The sequence below is a fragment of the Anolis carolinensis genome, unplaced genomic scaffold (genome assembly GCF_035594765.1).
Source record: "Anolis carolinensis isolate JA03-04 unplaced genomic scaffold, rAnoCar3.1.pri scaffold_12, whole genome shotgun sequence".
NCBI lineage: Eukaryota > Metazoa > Chordata > Lepidosauria > Squamata > Dactyloidae > Anolis > Anolis carolinensis.
Window position 1 is genome coordinate 20,691,866 of NW_026943823.1, and position 16,928 is coordinate 20,708,793.

The window sequence follows — 16,928 nt, forward strand, 5'->3', positions numbered from 1 at the left end:
CCCCATCTCCTAATAGGTGCCATCACCGCCCCCCTAGATCACTGCAACGCCCACCAGGGGGCGGTAGCGCCCACTTTGGGAATCACTGATATAAAGAAAAGGTTCCGTCTGCTCCCAGCTCAACCATACAAATCATTCTTTATTGCTTCCTGGATTGTCCCAGTTTAATGTTTTGGGCAAATGGTCTTCTTTAAAGCTTGTATGTCTCATGTTGACATTGATAGCATGACCAAAGGATCTAACTACATGTCCATCCACACAGAGAGCCAGTGATGTTTGTGTCTAGCCCTGATATTTCCTAAAAGCATAGATCACTTCGAACATCGAAGCCTGAAAAAATTAAAAAGTTGTTTTGCATGGGACCACAATTTCGCCTTCTTGGGCCTATCTATCCCACGTGTGCCAAGAATGCTCTTTGAGGCACAGAAGATATGGTCACACATGACTATTCCTCATCCCCGGGCCAAGATTTCTCAATTCCAGCGGGGAGATTCTCCGCAACAATATCTCCATTCAGAGAGCAAGCTTTCACCTGGCTCGCACAGCTGTTCCATGTCTAACACATTAATCTCAATGCAACGCTGCGTGCGGAGAAAACCCACTCGCTTATTACATGCATACGTTTGCCATCAAATTAAGACCATGACAACAATCCGTGAAAGGAGGCCTACTCTTGAAGACCAAGGCAGCTCATGCGTGTCGGCAAAATCTCTCCCAGTCTGTGTGAATGTTCCTTAGACATTTCCTTATCCCCACTTTCCCTGCACGAATCCCAGTATACCAGCTGTCCAATGACTTCTCGACAAACACACACAGATTTATTACAGGAAAACATGACAGACCAGTCTGTGTATATATATATTAAAAGCAAGTTGTCATCCTTGTAATCTCAGCCACCCCATTGAGCAGATATTCAAGGCATTTAGAGAAACGAAAGTTGCTTCTGTCAGATTATTTGCAGTGCAGCAGCTCTGCTTCTCCAGGAATCAATCTTCCACCAAAGACACACCAAAGCAGGCTCACTAGAACAGCGGGTCCCATCTCTGGTCACACTCGCAGCTCCAACTTTTTCTCCACTCCAAAGTCCAGAAATCTGGTCCAGTCTAGGTACTGGGATCTGGGATCTGGTCCAGTCTAGGATCTGGGCCCATAACCAATTGTCAGAGTATTTGCAGCGCAGCAGCAGTTGGATGGAATCAGTGGAACGCAGAACGAAGAGACACCCAGAGACGTTAGTACAACTATATACAAAGTTTCACTGTAAGCAGTAATAATCAAGACAAACAGACTTGTAGACAATGGACGAACACAGGACTCCACACCTAGGCAGACAGCACTCGACTCAGAACAGAACAGAACTGATGCAATCAGCAATGCACACACACTTGTGTCTGGACACTCCCCAGTTCCAGCCACACATCAAGGTCATTACAGCTTCTTAGTAATTAACTCTTTCCAGACTATAGTACACTCTGGATGATGCAATCAGTATGCAATACAGGAAAGACACAAATTTCATTTAAACACTACCAATACACAAATCCCACATTAACAGCTCCAAGCCATATCTCGAGACCTGCGTTCAGAAAAAAAGAGCACATGCTCCAACATAAAGAGAGTCCCAGGTATTTCCAGGTTTCTCAACCTGGGGGTCGGGACCCCCAGGGAGGTCATGAGGGGGTGTCATGAGGGTGACACAACCCCTTAATACAGTTCCTCATACTGTGGTGACCCCCAACCATTGCTACTTCATAACTATCATTTTGGGGCCGGGCTGTGGCGCAGGCTGGTGAGCAACCAGCTGCAATAAATCACTCTGACCAAGAGGTCATGAGTTCGAGGCCAGCCCATGGCGAGGTGAGCACCCGACAATTAAAAATAAAAAAGAATAGCCCCTGCTCGTTGCTGACCTAGCAACCCTAAAGATAGTTGCATCTATCAAGTAGGAAATTAAGGTACTAATAAAGTGGGGAGGCTAATTTAACTGATTTACAACTCCATAAAAAAATCATCCAGCCACCACTGGAATGAGGAAGTGCCGTCGCAGTGGATGATGAAGCAGCTGCTCCCCCTGTGGCCGGAATCAAGCATACCCTCAGGAGAAGGTTAAATTGCCTCTGTCTCTGTCTTGGTTCTATGTGTATATGGGCATTGAATGTTTGCCTTATATGTATATACAATGTGATCCGCCCTGAGTCCCCTTCAGGGTGAGAAGGGCGGGATATAAATACTATAAATAAATAAACAATAAATTTTGCTAGTGTTATGAATCATAATGTAAATATCTGATATGCAGGATGTGTTTTCATTCACTGGACCAAATTTGAATACTGGTGGGGTTAAGGGGGGAATCATTGTATCATTTGGGAGTTGTAGTTGCTGGGATTTATAGTTTGCATACAATCAAAGAGTCCCTTGAACTCCACCAACGATAGAATTGGGCCAAACTTCCCACACAGAACCCCCATGAACAACAGAAAATACTGGAGGGATTTGGGAGGAATTGATTTAAGAGAATTTAAGAGAGATGTAATTCACCTATCTCCGGAGAGTATTGTGAACCCAAACGACTATGGGTCGGGACCAAATCTAGCACAAATACCTGATACACCCAAATTTGAACACACACACACCCAACCCCGCCAGGTACATCTATGTGGCCTTGAATATGATATTTTCTCCTGCCATCTGCTTCTAAGATATAAAAACATCTTTTGCCTTTTTCACGTGTTTTATTTTTTCTTCCTGCCAGTTAAATGAATTCAGAGTTCCTGGCTCGGAGACTTCTGCAGTCTTCATTCAAAGTGGGTATGTAGAGGCTATACTAGGCAACGTGCAAATATAGTAAAGGTTTTATGTAATATGGTGCTAACGTGTTTATGTGCTGGTTTTTCATGATTTCATGTATCTGCCCGAAGAAGGCCTTACGAGGATCAATAGACCAAAACACATTGGATTATTCTGCTAATAAAAAAAGGCCTTTTACTCAAGTATATACAGTATCTTGGATCATAAGGAGGGATTAAGGAAAAGCCTATTAAACATCAAATTAGGTTATGATTTCACAAATTAAGCACCAAAACATCATGTTATACAACAAATTTGACAGAAAAAGTCGTTCAATACGCAGTAATGTTATGTTGTAATTACTGTATTTACGAATTTAGCACCAAAATATCACGATACATTGAAAAAAACTGACTACAAAAATGCCTTGGATAATCCAGAACCTTGGATAAGCAAGTCTTGGATTAGTGATACTCTACTGTATATAACTTGTAAGCCACCCTGAGTTCAATCGGGGTGAGAAGGGCGGGATATAAATGTCGCAAATAAATAAATAAATAATGTGCAGTTTCCCTGTTCAGTTTCCTTCTGTATGTGGAGCGGGGAGGATGCCATCTCATCCTTAAGGAGTGAGACATCTTGGTCTTATGCTGAGCCTATGACTTGGTGAAGTTATGAGTCTAGGGATATGAGTCAACAAAGCAGCATAAATCTCTAACTATTTATTCACCCAGGTTAGATGTCAACAGAGTAAGTTAAACTAGAAGACTGGATAATGCTTAGCTTTGGGTTGACTTCTAAAGTCTGTCTGGAAGACTATTTCTGTTATAGCTCAGCCGTCAGGAACCGCCCGTCCGCAGGAGATGGAGTTTGAGTCTGAGCCTGATTCGGATTTTGGGCCCCTCCAGGACTTGGAACAAAGCCCAATGGCTTTGCAGTTGCCTGAAGTTGTGCTTACAAAGGATTCGTTAATTGGAGAACATTCCGATGTTCAGTCAAGATTGGTTTTGCCAGATGTTGTTGCAGAGGAGGAGGTGGCTTTTGATCGGAGAGAATCTTTTGCGAAGGAAAGGAGTCGAAGGGAGGGTGTGAGATGAAGTCGGCGCTTGGATCTCAGGTGCACTAATGAATAGCTTTCCCATGTGAAGTTCTGCATGTCCAAACTCTCACTGCCTTGTAGCCTTGAGAACTCCTTAAAGGGGCCTCATTTCCTGTTCTCATTGTGGTGTCAACTTTGCCACCCTTGGAAGAAGAATCTATGTTCCAGTATCTTGCTCCTTGCCTTGTTTCAAGTTTTTCCAGGCTGAGATTGTACATTGTGACTCTTGAGTATACCTTGTCTTGTTGACCTCGATTCCACGATCCCCTGGTGATTGCTTTCTATGTGGATTACAGCTTGTGGATTTACAGCGTTTTGTTCTTGTTCCTTGCAACTTCTGGCTGACTCTGTTCTGGACGGCGTTTACAGACTATGACTGACTTCTTGGTGGAACTAACGAGTTCCGTTTGTGAATTACAATATTGAAAGACTTATTTGGACTTGCTTTTGAACAGTTAAGGACATTACATTATGGACTTTTCACTCTATTGACTTTAAACGTTAATTCGCTTGCATATATATCCTCAATAAACTGCTTTGCTTATGATCCTGGCTCCAGTGTGGTTTTCGGGGTGCCCTCGCAATCTTGGGGTGTGACAATTTCCCACCAGGATCCTTGGGCAAAGCAACCTTCTAGGGTTTGAGGGCTGCTCCACAAAATGTTTCAGACCAAGGAAGCGGGGTCACAAAGGTTAATGTTTGGATCTCGCCTCGGCACGGCGGTGAACACAACATGAATTAAACAGGCCTGCATATCCCCAGAATTAAAAATTAAACAACAACTCCCAACTTAAACAGCCTTCCAGGCAAAACCAACAGAGCGCTCAATTGTGAGACAAATAACAGCTACCAGTATTAAAAAACTCTAAAATCAAAACAGTGGATGGGAACCAACACTCTGAGGGCAGAGGACAGCTAATGACTGAACAAAGGATGCCCCCAGGCAAGAGACAAAAACCTTTCCAATGCTAATTAGGGTGATTAACTGAAACATTAATGCTGGCTTCCCAGTGACAAAGGACTCTTGCCACACCCTGGACTCCACACAGATATATATTCTTTCCTTTCCTTACTTAGTTTATCCATACCTCACAACCTCTGAGGATGCCTGCCATAGATGTGGGCAAAATGTCAGGAGAGAATACTTCTGGAACATGGCCACACAGCCCGAAAGACATACAGCCCGAGGCTGTGGCGCAGACGGGAGAGCAATGAATCACTGACCAGGAGGTCATAAGTTCGAGGCCCGCTCAGAGCTATGTTTGTTGTTTGTCTTTGTCCTATGTTAAAAAGGCATTGAATGTTTGCCTGATGTGTGTAATGTGATCTGCCCTGAGTCCCCTTCGGGGTGAGAAGGGCGGAATATAAATGCTGTAAATAAATAAATAAATAATACAACAACCCTGTGATCCCGGCCATGAAAGCCTTCGACAACACATTGAGCATCTTGTTTGCTTTCAGGGTCCTTTTCCCCTCCCTTTTCAAATATGAACCATCTTGAGAATGTCTTCCACGCAGAATAACACATACATGAAGTCAAATCCTTGGCCGACGTCCATGTCCCATCGGGAAACACAACAGGTGAACAGAGAGAGGAAGATGGGACACAGCTCGGCCCAAGCAAGGCCCAACCCACAATCTACTTCCAGTGTCTGGCTCGAATTTTGAGCCGTTCCAAATCCTAAAAGACAGCTTAGCTCCTGTTAATGATTTAGTGTCCCTTGCTGTTTTGAAACATAAAAACTTCAGAGAGGTTCCTCATAACCCAGATTTATTCTACTGCCTGCGAGCTTCAGACATGATAAATGCAGTATTTGTACTGAATTCCCCAGCACAGGATTAGACATTTACGTGGTGGCAAGAGTGGGTCTGTATGTCAGAATTCGGAAATGCAAGTCAGCTTTGACGGTTAGTGAAAAGCTACCTTGGTGAACCTCCCTTTCCTGTGTCCCAAAGTAGAAAGGTATATCGCCAGATTTTTTAAGAAATGGAGGACAGAACATAGTGACACAGACTTCAAAACATGGTATAAAACAAACTGAATTGGGTTTAGATACTCAGATATATTAATATATATGTATCCTGTGAGGAAAGCTTAAAGGATCTGAGTGTGTTTAAGATGGCAAGAAAGAATGGGGCAGGCAGTTCTCCAATCAAGAAGAGATATTCTTGAGGAATGATGGGCTCTTTCTTTTTGGAAGTTCTCCAGCTAAAAAGAGATCATCTGGAGGAACAATGGGCTCTCATTTTTTGGAAGTCTTACAGCCAAGAAGACATAATCTGGAGATATGATGGGTTCTCCCTTTTTGGAAGTCCTCCAGATAAGAGATAATCTGGAGGTATGATGGGATCTCCTGTATTGGAAGTACTCCAGCCAAGAAAAGTTCGTCTGGAGATATTATGGACTTTGCTTTGGTGGAAGTTCTCCAGCCAAGAAGAGATAGTCTGGCAGTATGATGGGCTCTCCCTTTTTGAAAGTCCTCCAGATAAGAAGAGATAATCTGGAGGTATGATGGGATCTCCTGTATTGGAAGTACTCCAGCCAAGAAAAGTTCGTCTGGAGATATTATGGACTTTGCTTTGGTGGAAGTTCTCCAGCCAAGAAGAGATAGTCTGGCAGTATGATGGGCTCTCCCTTTTTGAAAGTCCTCCAGATAAGAAGAGATAATCTGGAGGTATGATGAGATCTCCTGTATTGGAAGTACTCCAGCCAAGAAAAGTTAGTCTGGAGATATTATGGACTCTCCTTTGGTGGAAGTTCTCCAGGCAAGAAAAGATAGTCTGGTGGTATGATGGGCTCTCTCTTTTTGAAAGTCCTCCAGATAAGAAGAGATAATCTGGAGGTATGATGGGTTCTCCTGTATTGAAAGTCCTCCAACCAAGAAAAGATAGTCTGAAGGTATGATGGGCTCTCCTCTGTTGGAAGTCCTCCAGCCAAGAAGATATAATCTGGAAGAAGATATAATCTTGCAGTTTCTCAAGTTGCTCCTGACACGAAAAAAATGGGCTCTCCTGTATTGGAAGTCTTCCAGCCAAGGTGAGATAATCCAGCCGTATGATGGGGTCTCCTTTGTTGGAAGTCCCCCAGACAAGGATGGATAAGAGTGTTGTGCTTTTGTATGGAATTGCTGTTTGCTTTGTGTAGTTTCATTCGTTTCCATCTCATTTTTGTATTTGTTCCCGCTAACGAAAATTTGGCACTTATAAGAACAAAATTTTCATCTGGCTTATGAAAAAACAAAATTTTTCCAACCATTGGCTACAATGGGAGGGCTACCTCACCCCCCCCCCCTTGGTTTTTGGGATAGAGGAATGAAAATTGCCACACACGGAGGAAATTTCGACCCCTTTTAGCCCACCAACTTTTTAAACGTTTGGGTCTTCCCCAGAGTATTATTATTAATAATATCATTATTAAGACCCATTGGTACACATCAGTTGTCATGGGGAGGCACTCCTCTTCCAGACTCAGCTTAGGGTCCCAGAGTAATGATCTTTATTATTATTATTATTATTATTATTATTATTATTATGATTATGATTTTATGACACAGCAAACAAGATAGATATGTTGGATTTCATATCACAAAATCACAAGTCGAACACTTCCCAAGCGTCTAGGACTGTGTGATGTATTTTCGGATGATGCGTGCAGATCCCAGTCGGGTGGCCTTTTGCAGTTGGCAGATCGTAAATTTGTCAATGTCTATTGTTTCCAAATGCCGGTTGAGATCTTTTGGCACGGCACCCAATGTGCCCATCACCACCGGGACCACCTGCACTGATTTCTGCCAGAGTCTTTGCAGTTCAATCTTGAGGTCCTGATAGCGGCTGAGTTTTTCCTGTTGTTTTTCGTCAATGCGACTGTCACCTGGGATGGCAACATCAATGCTCCAAACCTTTTTCTTTTCCACAACTGTGATGTCTGGTGTGTTGTGTTCCAGAACTTTATCAGTCTGGATTCGGAAGTCCCACAGTATCTTTGCGTGCTCATTTTCCAATACTTTTGCAGGTTTGTGATCCCACCAGTTCTTTGCTGCTGGGAGGTGGTACTTGAGGCATAAGTTCCAATGAATCATTTGGGCCACATAGTTGTGCCTCTGTTTGTAGTCTGTCTGTGCAATTTTCTTGCAGCAGCTGAAGATATAATCAAAGGTTTCGTTGGTTTCCTTGCACAGTCTGCATTTTGGGTCATCAGCTGATTTTTCGATTTTGGCCTGAATTGCCTTTGTCCTGATGTCTTGCTCCTGGGTTGCAAGGATCAGGCCTTCTGTCTCCTTCTTCAGGGTCCCATTCGTGAGCCAGAGCCAGGTCTTCTCTTTATCAGCTTTTCCTTCAATTTTGTCAAGGAACTTTCCATGCAATGTTTTGTTGTGCCAGCTGTCAGCTCTAGTTTGTAGTGCGGTTTTCTTGTACTGATTTTTTGTTTGCTGTGCTTTGAGGAGTTTCTGATTTTTGACTTCAATCAAAGCAGGTTCTTCACTTTGTTATTATTATTATTATTAAGACCCATTGATACACATCCAATGTAATGGCAATTGGTGAATTGGTGAATCGCAATTGGTGTCTTTGGTTGACGGATGAAGCGTTCTTCCCCCTTGCTTCTGCCATGGCAAAACAGCAGGCAGTTGAGGAAGCTGAATATTCTTTCTGGAAGGAAAGGAGGAAGGAAAGAAAGAAAGAGAAACCGAGCTCCTTGCAGCATCTCTTTGTCTGATGAATGGCCCAAGCTGGCCTTCCTTTGCTTTACCTTGTTGCTATTCTTGAGATGCAAGGGGTGGGGAAGACAATGAAACATAACAGCTGGATCTTGCTTCTTGAACTGATGGCAGAAGATAGAATGTGCTCCAACCCTTGTAGTAGTTGCCATAGTATCGGAAGAAAGATCCCTGGGCCAAACTGCACCCCATCCAGGAATTTCCTAGGTGATATCGGGCAATGCTTTCTCCCAGGGAGTTGCCGTGAAGATTATAATTATTGCAATAAACCATGTGGGGTGGTTAGACATAGTCAGTGTGAGCTATATACACGCCACGTATTCGTTATTAAAATCTTTGCGCTTTCCACAGTGATGGGGAAACGATGCATTTTTGCAGAAAATCTCCAATATGCAATTACCATTGTAATTCCTGCAAACGGCTTTGCCCAGCCTATACCTGAACTCTTCAGCAATGCACAAGCTGTTCCTGCCTAATTGTTCAAAGCTTAATTATCCTTCTGGCATGGAGAAGAAAGGCTCAAAGTGAGATCTCGGGACTATCAGCCCCCAAATTATTTTAGGTGGTGTCATGATCCTGTTTTCCAACAAATCCTTCCTCAAATGGCATCTTGTATTTAATTCCCTATGAAATTACTGCCTATAGTTACACAACGTAAAGTCACTGGTGGCAGGGATTTGCTTTCCCCACTTACCGTATATACTCGAATATAAGCCAAGGCACCTAATTTTACCACAAAAAAACTGGGAAAACATTGACTCCAGTATAAGCCGAGAGTGGTAAATTTCAGAAATAAAAATAGATACCAATAAAATTACATTAATTGAGGCATCAGTAGGTTAAATGTTTTTGAATATTTACATAAAACTCAAATTTAAGATAAGACCGTCCAACTCTGATCCAATCATTATTCTCATTTTCTTCAATGTAAATGTGCTTATGTATCCTTTTAATAATAATAGAGTGAAATAATACATGTAATAATAATAATAATAATAATATTATAGGAAAGTAATACATGTAATAATAAATAGAGTAAAATAATAAATGCAATAATAAGATCAGCGTGAAATAATAAATGTCTTAATAATAATAATAAAAATAGAGTAAAATAAATGTAATACTAGCAACAATAATAGAGAAAAATAATAAATGTAATAATAATATTAAATTTTATTTATTTTTATTATTATTATATATTGATTATTATTTAATAATAATAAATAAAAATATTAAATAAAGTATAAGCTGACCCAAATATAAGCCAACCATAATATAATACACTATTATAATTACAGTAGAGTCTCACTTATCCAACACTCGCTTATCCAACGTTCTGGATTATCCAATGCATTTTTGTAGTCAATGTTTTCAATATATCATGATATTTTGGTGCTAAATTCGTAAATACAGTAATTACTACATAGCATTAATGTGTAATGAACTACTTTTTCTGTCAAATTTGTTGTTTTGGTGCTTAATTTGTAAAATCATAACCTATTTTGATGTTTAATAGGCTTTTTCTTAATCTCTCCTTATTATCCAACATATTCACTTATCCAACGTTCTGCCGGCCCGTTTATGTTGGATAAGTGAGACTCTACTGTAATAATAATAAAAATAGAGTAAAATAAATGTAATAGTAGCAACAGTAATAGAGAAAAATAATACATGTAATAATACCAATAATAATAGAGAAAAATAATAAATTTAATAATAATATTAAAATTTATTATTATTATATATTTATTATTATTTAATAATAAATAAAAATAATAAAGTATAAGCTGACCCAAATATAAGCCAACCACAATATAATACACTATTATAATTATATATTTATATTATATGTAATATTACTAATAATATTGCCATATAGTGTTATAGTACAATATAGTAATATATAATGCTTATATTGTGCTATGCTAATAATATAATATATTGTATGTACATATGACTTGTAAGCTGCCCTGAGTCCCCTTCGGGGTGAGAAGGGCGGGATATAAATGTCACTAAGAAATAAATAAACAATCAAGGCTGGTTGTCACAACTGTGCACAGCATCTCTTAGTATAAACAGTCACTCACGATGTTCGTTGTCAGTCAGTCCGGAGTCAAAGCCAAAGTAGATTCAAACACCAAACCATGCAGGGATAATCCAATAAAGGTTTCCCCTGACTAAGTCCAGTTGTGACCGACTCTAGGGATTGGTGCTCATCTCCATTTCTAAGCCGAAGAGCCGGCGTTGTCCATAGACACCTCCGAAGTCATGTGGCCATAGGCATGACTGCATGGAGCGCCAATGTTACCTTCCCGCCGGAGCGGTACCTATTGATCTACTCACATTGGCATGTTTTCGAACTGCTAGGTTGGCAGAAGCTGGAGCTAACTGCGGGTGCTCATCGGGATTCGAACCTGTGACCTTTTGGTCCGCAAGCTCAGCAGCTCAGCACTTTAACACCAATCCATGCACGGATAATCCAATAAAGGTAAAAGTTTACCCTGATGTTAAGTCCAGTCGTGACCGACTCTGGGGGTTGGTGCTCATCTCCATTTCTAAGCCGAAGAGCCGGCGTTGTCCGTATACACCTCCAAGGTCGTGTGGCCATAGGCATGACTACATGGAGCGCCAATGTTACCTTCCCGCCGGAGCGGTACCTATTGATCTACTCACATTGGCATGTTTTCGAACTGCTAGGTTAGCAGGAGCTGGAGCTAACAGCGGGCGCTCATCCCGCTCCCGGGATTCGAACCTGTGACCTTTTGGTCCGCAAGCTCAGCAGCTCAGCGCTTTAACACCAATCCATGCAGGGATAATCCAATAAGCATAGTCAATAGTCCAGTTGAAAAATTCTCACCAACACATCCAAACTATACATAATCCAAGGTGCAAAGTCAAGGTCTAACACACAGAATCTTCCAACAGAGCTCCAAACTGTAGCAAATTCCAAACATTGCTCCCAGCAAAGACCAAATCTAAACGGCCACTCTTTCTGTATGCTCCATAGCACAAATGCTCTCACCTGTTGGCCCTTCTCTGTGCCAATCAAGTGGATCCACGCAGCTGAATGGCATGAGTCCTGAATTGCAATCTTTCTGGGACACTTAACTCTGCCTCATTGCTCTCCTGATCCTGAATTAACTCAAGACTCAGCCCTTCATCTTCATCTATATTGCAGACCGCGACACTGGACAATTGCAACATTCCCATTGGCTTTTGACATACAAGAGTTTTTTCTCCCACTCTGGATATTCTATACATATATAAACCCCACTTGCCTAGTTTCTAACAGACCTCACAACCTTACAAAGGATTCCCCCAGGCAGGAATCAGCCAGGCTTTGTGGCCGCAAGGCTATTCGATGCTGAGCCTGAATATACTGCACAAGATTTCCCTAGCCTAAAATGATACATTTTAATATATTGGGTTTATGGATCCCGTCCCCTTGATCTGGTCATGTAAGTGTGATTTATTGTTATAATTGTATTATTTCACTTTGTTTAATAATGTGTATTATGTAATGTTTGTGTTGCTTTTATGACTGTAAACCGCCCTGAGTCCCATCCGGGAGATAGGGCGGTATATAAATAAAGTTTTATTATTATTATTATTATTAATAATAATAATAATAATCAAGGCTGGCCAATGGCAACATTCCCACTGGCCTCCAACAGACAAGAGTTTTTTTCTCCCATCCTGGATATTCCACAGGTATATAAACCCCACTTAGTTTCCAACAGACCTCGCAACCTCACAAAGATTCCCCCAGGCAGGAAGCAGCCAGGCTTTGAATTTGCAAAGCTATTCAATGCTTATCAAGGCTGGCCAATTGCAACATTCCCACTGGCCTCTGACACACAAGAGTTTTTTCTCCCACCCTGGATATTCCACAGATATATAAACTCCACTTAGTTTCCAACAGACCTCACAACCTCTGAGGATGGCTGCCATAGATGTGGGTGAAGCGTCAGGACAAGATGCTTCTGGAACATGGCCAGACAGCCCAGAAAACTCACAGCAACCCAGTGATTCCGGTCATGAAAGCCTTTGGCGACACATTGATTCCTGAAATGCCCAGGAACCCAGATGTTTTGAAAGCCTGACAACATCTGCAATCTCAAGTGAGCAGAGGCAGGAGGCAACTCTATGCATCCTCAAAGATCCTGCCACTGGGTCTAGTCTATTTCTTAAAGTTTCTGAAGCCTCACAACAGTATGGTTTATTAACCGTAATGATGACATATAAGCTTGGGGTTATGTTGGCCACACAGGGCTTTTAATCCTCCCCTTGTACTTCAAGGCATAAGTGAGCAGAGACGGGAGGCAACAGCTTAGCAGGGAAAGGACTCTGTGCATGCACAAAGATCCTTCCATTTGGGTCGAGCCTATTTCTTAGGTTGACACTGATGATGATGATGATGATATAGAGAAAGCCCTGAACCTTACCTCCAAAGACACAGATAATAATAATAATAATAATAATAATAATAATAATAATATAGAGAAACCCTTGAATATTACTTCCAAAGACAGAGAAAGCCCTAAACTTTACCTCAAGAGACACAGATAATATTAATAATAATAATAATAATAATAATATAGAGAAAGCCCTGAACCTTACTTACAAAGATAGAGAAATCTCCAAACCTTACTTCCAAAGACACAGATAATAATAATAATAATAATAATAATAATAAGCTAGAGAAAGCCCCAAACCTTACTTCCATAGACACAGATAATAATAATAATAATAATAATAATAATAATATAGAGAAACCCTTGAATATTACTTCCAAAGACAGAGAAAGCCCTAAACTTTACCTCGAGAGACACAGATAATATTAATAATAATAATAATAATATATAGAAAGCCCTGAACCTTACTTACAAAGATAGAGAAATCTCCAAACCTTACTTCCAAAGACACAGATAATAATAATAATACAGTAGAGTCTCACTTATCCAACACTCGCTTATCCAACGTTCTGGATTATCCAACACATTTTTGTAGTCAATGTTTTCAATATATCATGATATTTTGTTGCTAAATTCGTAAATACAGTAATTACTACATAGCATTACTGCGTATTGAACTACTTTTTCTGCCAAATTTGATGTCTAACATGATGTTTTGGTGCTTCATTTGTAAAATCATAACCTAATTTGATCTTTAATAGGCTTCTCCTTAATTTTTCCTTATTATCTAACATATTCGCTTATCCAACATTCTGTCGGCCCGTTTATGTTGGATAAGTGAGACTCTACTGTAATAAAAAGCTAGAGAAAGCCCCAAACCTTACTTCCATAGACACAGATAATAATAATAATAATAATATAGAGAAACCCTTGAATATTACTTCCAAAGACAGAGAAAGCCCTAAACTTTACCTCGAGAGACACAGATATTAATAATAATAATAATAATAATAATAATATAGAGAAAGCCCTGAACCTTACTTCCAAAGATAGAGAAATCTCCAAACGTTACTTCCAAAGACACAGATAATAATAATAATAATAATAATAATAATAATAAGCTAGAGAAAGCCCCAAACCTTACTTCCATAGACACAGATAATAATAATAATAATAATAATATAGAGAAACCCTTGAATATTACTTCCAAAGACAGAGAAAGCCCTAAACTTTACCTCAAGAGACACAGATAATATTAATAATAATAATAATAATAATAATAATAATAATAATAATAATAATAATAAGCTAGAGAAAGCCCCAAACCTTACTTCCATAGACACAGATAATAATAATAATAATAATAATATAGAGAAACCCTTGAATATTACTTCCAAAGACAGAGAAAGCCCTAAACTTTACCTTGAGAGACACAGATAATATTAATAATAATAATAATAATAATAATAATAATAATATAGAGAAAGCCCCGAACCTTACTTCCATAGACACAGATAATAATAATAATAATAATAATAATAATAATATAGAGAAACCCTTGAATATTACTTCCAAAGACAGAGAAAGCCCTAAACTTTACCTCGAGAGACACAGATAATAATAATAATAATAATAATAATAATATAGAGAAAGCCCTGAACCTTACTTACAAAGATAGAGAAATCTCCAAACCTTACTTCCAAAGACACAGATAATAATAATAATAATAATAAGCTAGAGAAAGCCCCAAACCTTACTTCCATAGACACAGATAATAATAATAATAATAATAATAATAATAATAATAATAATAATAAGCTAGAGAAAGCCCCAAACCTTACTTCCATAGACACAGATAATAATAATAATAATAATAATAATAATAATAATAATAATAATAATATAGAGAAACCCTTGAATATTACTTCCAAAGACAGAGAAAGCCCTAAACTTTACCTCGAGAGACACAGATAATATTAATAATAATAATAATAATAATATAGAGAAAGCCCTGAACCTTACTTACAAAGATAGAGAAATCTCCAAACCTTACTTCCAAAGACACAGATAATAATAATAATAATAATAATAATATAGAGAAACCCTTGAATATTACTTCCAAAGACAGAGAAAGCCCTAAACTTTACCTCGAGAGACACAGATAATATTAATAATAATAATAATATAGAGAAAGCCCTGAACCTTACTTACAAAGATAGAGAAATCTCCAAACCTTACTTCCAAAGACACAGATAATAATAATAATAATAATAATAATAATAATATAGAGAAAGCCTTGAATATTACTTCCAAAGACAGAGAAAGCCCTAAACTTTACCTCGAGAGACACAAATATTAATAATAATAAGCTAGAGCAAGCCCCGAACCTTACCTCCAAAGACACAGAGAGGGCTTCACAGGTCCATGCTTGCATCTCCTTGCAGCAATCCAAAGGGAGAAGTTTCAATCCTTCCTGAGACCATCCAGCCTGGCATCTTGGAGAGAGGCAGCTGCTGGGTCTGGAGAAGAGGCTTGGTCCTTCCTTCCTTCCTTCCTTGGCCAAGAGGACCAGGCTTGAGAAGAAGGCAGGAGAAAGAAGCAAGACCTCTGCTTCACCCTAGACAGGCACAGCAGTGTCTTCTCCTCGTTCCTTCACCTGGCTTGAGGAGATGCCTTCTCTGCCCATCTCTGTCCTCTCCTCACACCAACCCCATCCTGGCTCTTTCTTCTCTGCTCCAGAAGGATTGCAGAGCTGGAGAAAATGAGAAGAAAAAAAAAGAGCTGCCTCTGTGTGGTTGTGTCTCAGCCCAAACTCAGTGTTGCACAACAGCAGCACACCTGGAGGGGAGCAAAGTTGCCCCAAGAGACAAGGTAGTTTGAGAAAAAGCAACCTTTTTAATACAGAAAAAGAAAGGGGAAAGAGTTTGATCAAGGTCCTCTTTGGAAATATCCAATGCTGAGCATCCAGATCCCAGTCCAACTCCTCCTGCAAACTCTGTTTTTCTCAGTCTGGCCAAGGAAGAGCAGCAGAGAAGCAGGCTCCAAATCTAAGCGCTCTCCGCTCTTTTTCCCCCCTTTTTTGAAAGGCTGGGAGGCTCTGGATAAGGAGGAAAGGGAGGGGAAACGTCCTGCCCAGAGGTTCTGGGCATTTTAAGCAGCTCAATCCCCCCCACTTTTCCTCTGTTCTCATCCAAAAATGTCACTTCGCTTACTTACCTTTCAGAGAACAAGGCAAAGCAGCAGCGACGCCGCAGCGACCTCTAGCGACAGGAGCCGGGATTGCGATCACAATTTCGCTCACCTGAAGTAGTACCCTGTTTCCCAGAAAATAAGACATCCCCAGAAAATAAGACCTAGTAGAGGTTTTGCTGAATTGCTAAATATAAGGCCTCCCTCGAAAGTAAGACCTAGTAATGTTTTTGTTTGGAAGCATGCAGGATGTCAAGAGTCAGACGCCAGTTAACAAACAAAACAGAGTTTATTCTGAAGATAAGCCAAAAATAACATAAACACAGGAAATATCCTTGAAACACTTCACTTATCAGTGTTTCAAGAGTAGTTTGGACAATAATAACTCAAAAAACAAGCCACGCTATTTTCCCATGCTGGCATTCAATAAAAAACTAAACGACGCTTCAATTCAGCTTTGGAGAACAAATAGAGTTGACTGCTAGAAAATATGCAAAATAAACGAAGGCTAGAAACCTTCCAGAAACTGCAGAGTATAACTGAAAGTGCAAAAAGCCTCTCTTGGCTTCAAACCGTTTCTGAAAACAGACAGTCGGCTCTGCGGATTTAAAGGGACAGTTCCCAAAAGAAAAACAGCAAACTGGCTAGAAAACAAACAAACTAGGAAAGCAGTAAAACTGCTTCCACAGTGCAGATAAAGCCGAGAGCTTCAAAGGGATG

The 16,928-nt window shown here is 40.0% G+C and overlaps 1 protein-coding gene across 1 annotated transcript in view; it reads right to left on the minus strand.

The window, feature by feature from the left end:
* The window catches only part of il1rapl2 (interleukin 1 receptor accessory protein like 2), a 584,424-nt gene extending 568,219 nt beyond the window's left edge, over positions 1–16,205 (minus strand). Inside the window, exon 1 of the mRNA XM_062963793.1 lies at positions 15,412–16,205. The gene's annotated coding sequence lies outside the window, so the exon portion shown is untranslated. The remainder of the gene's footprint in view (positions 1–15,411) is intronic.
* Between the last annotated feature and the right edge of the window lie 723 nt (positions 16,206–16,928).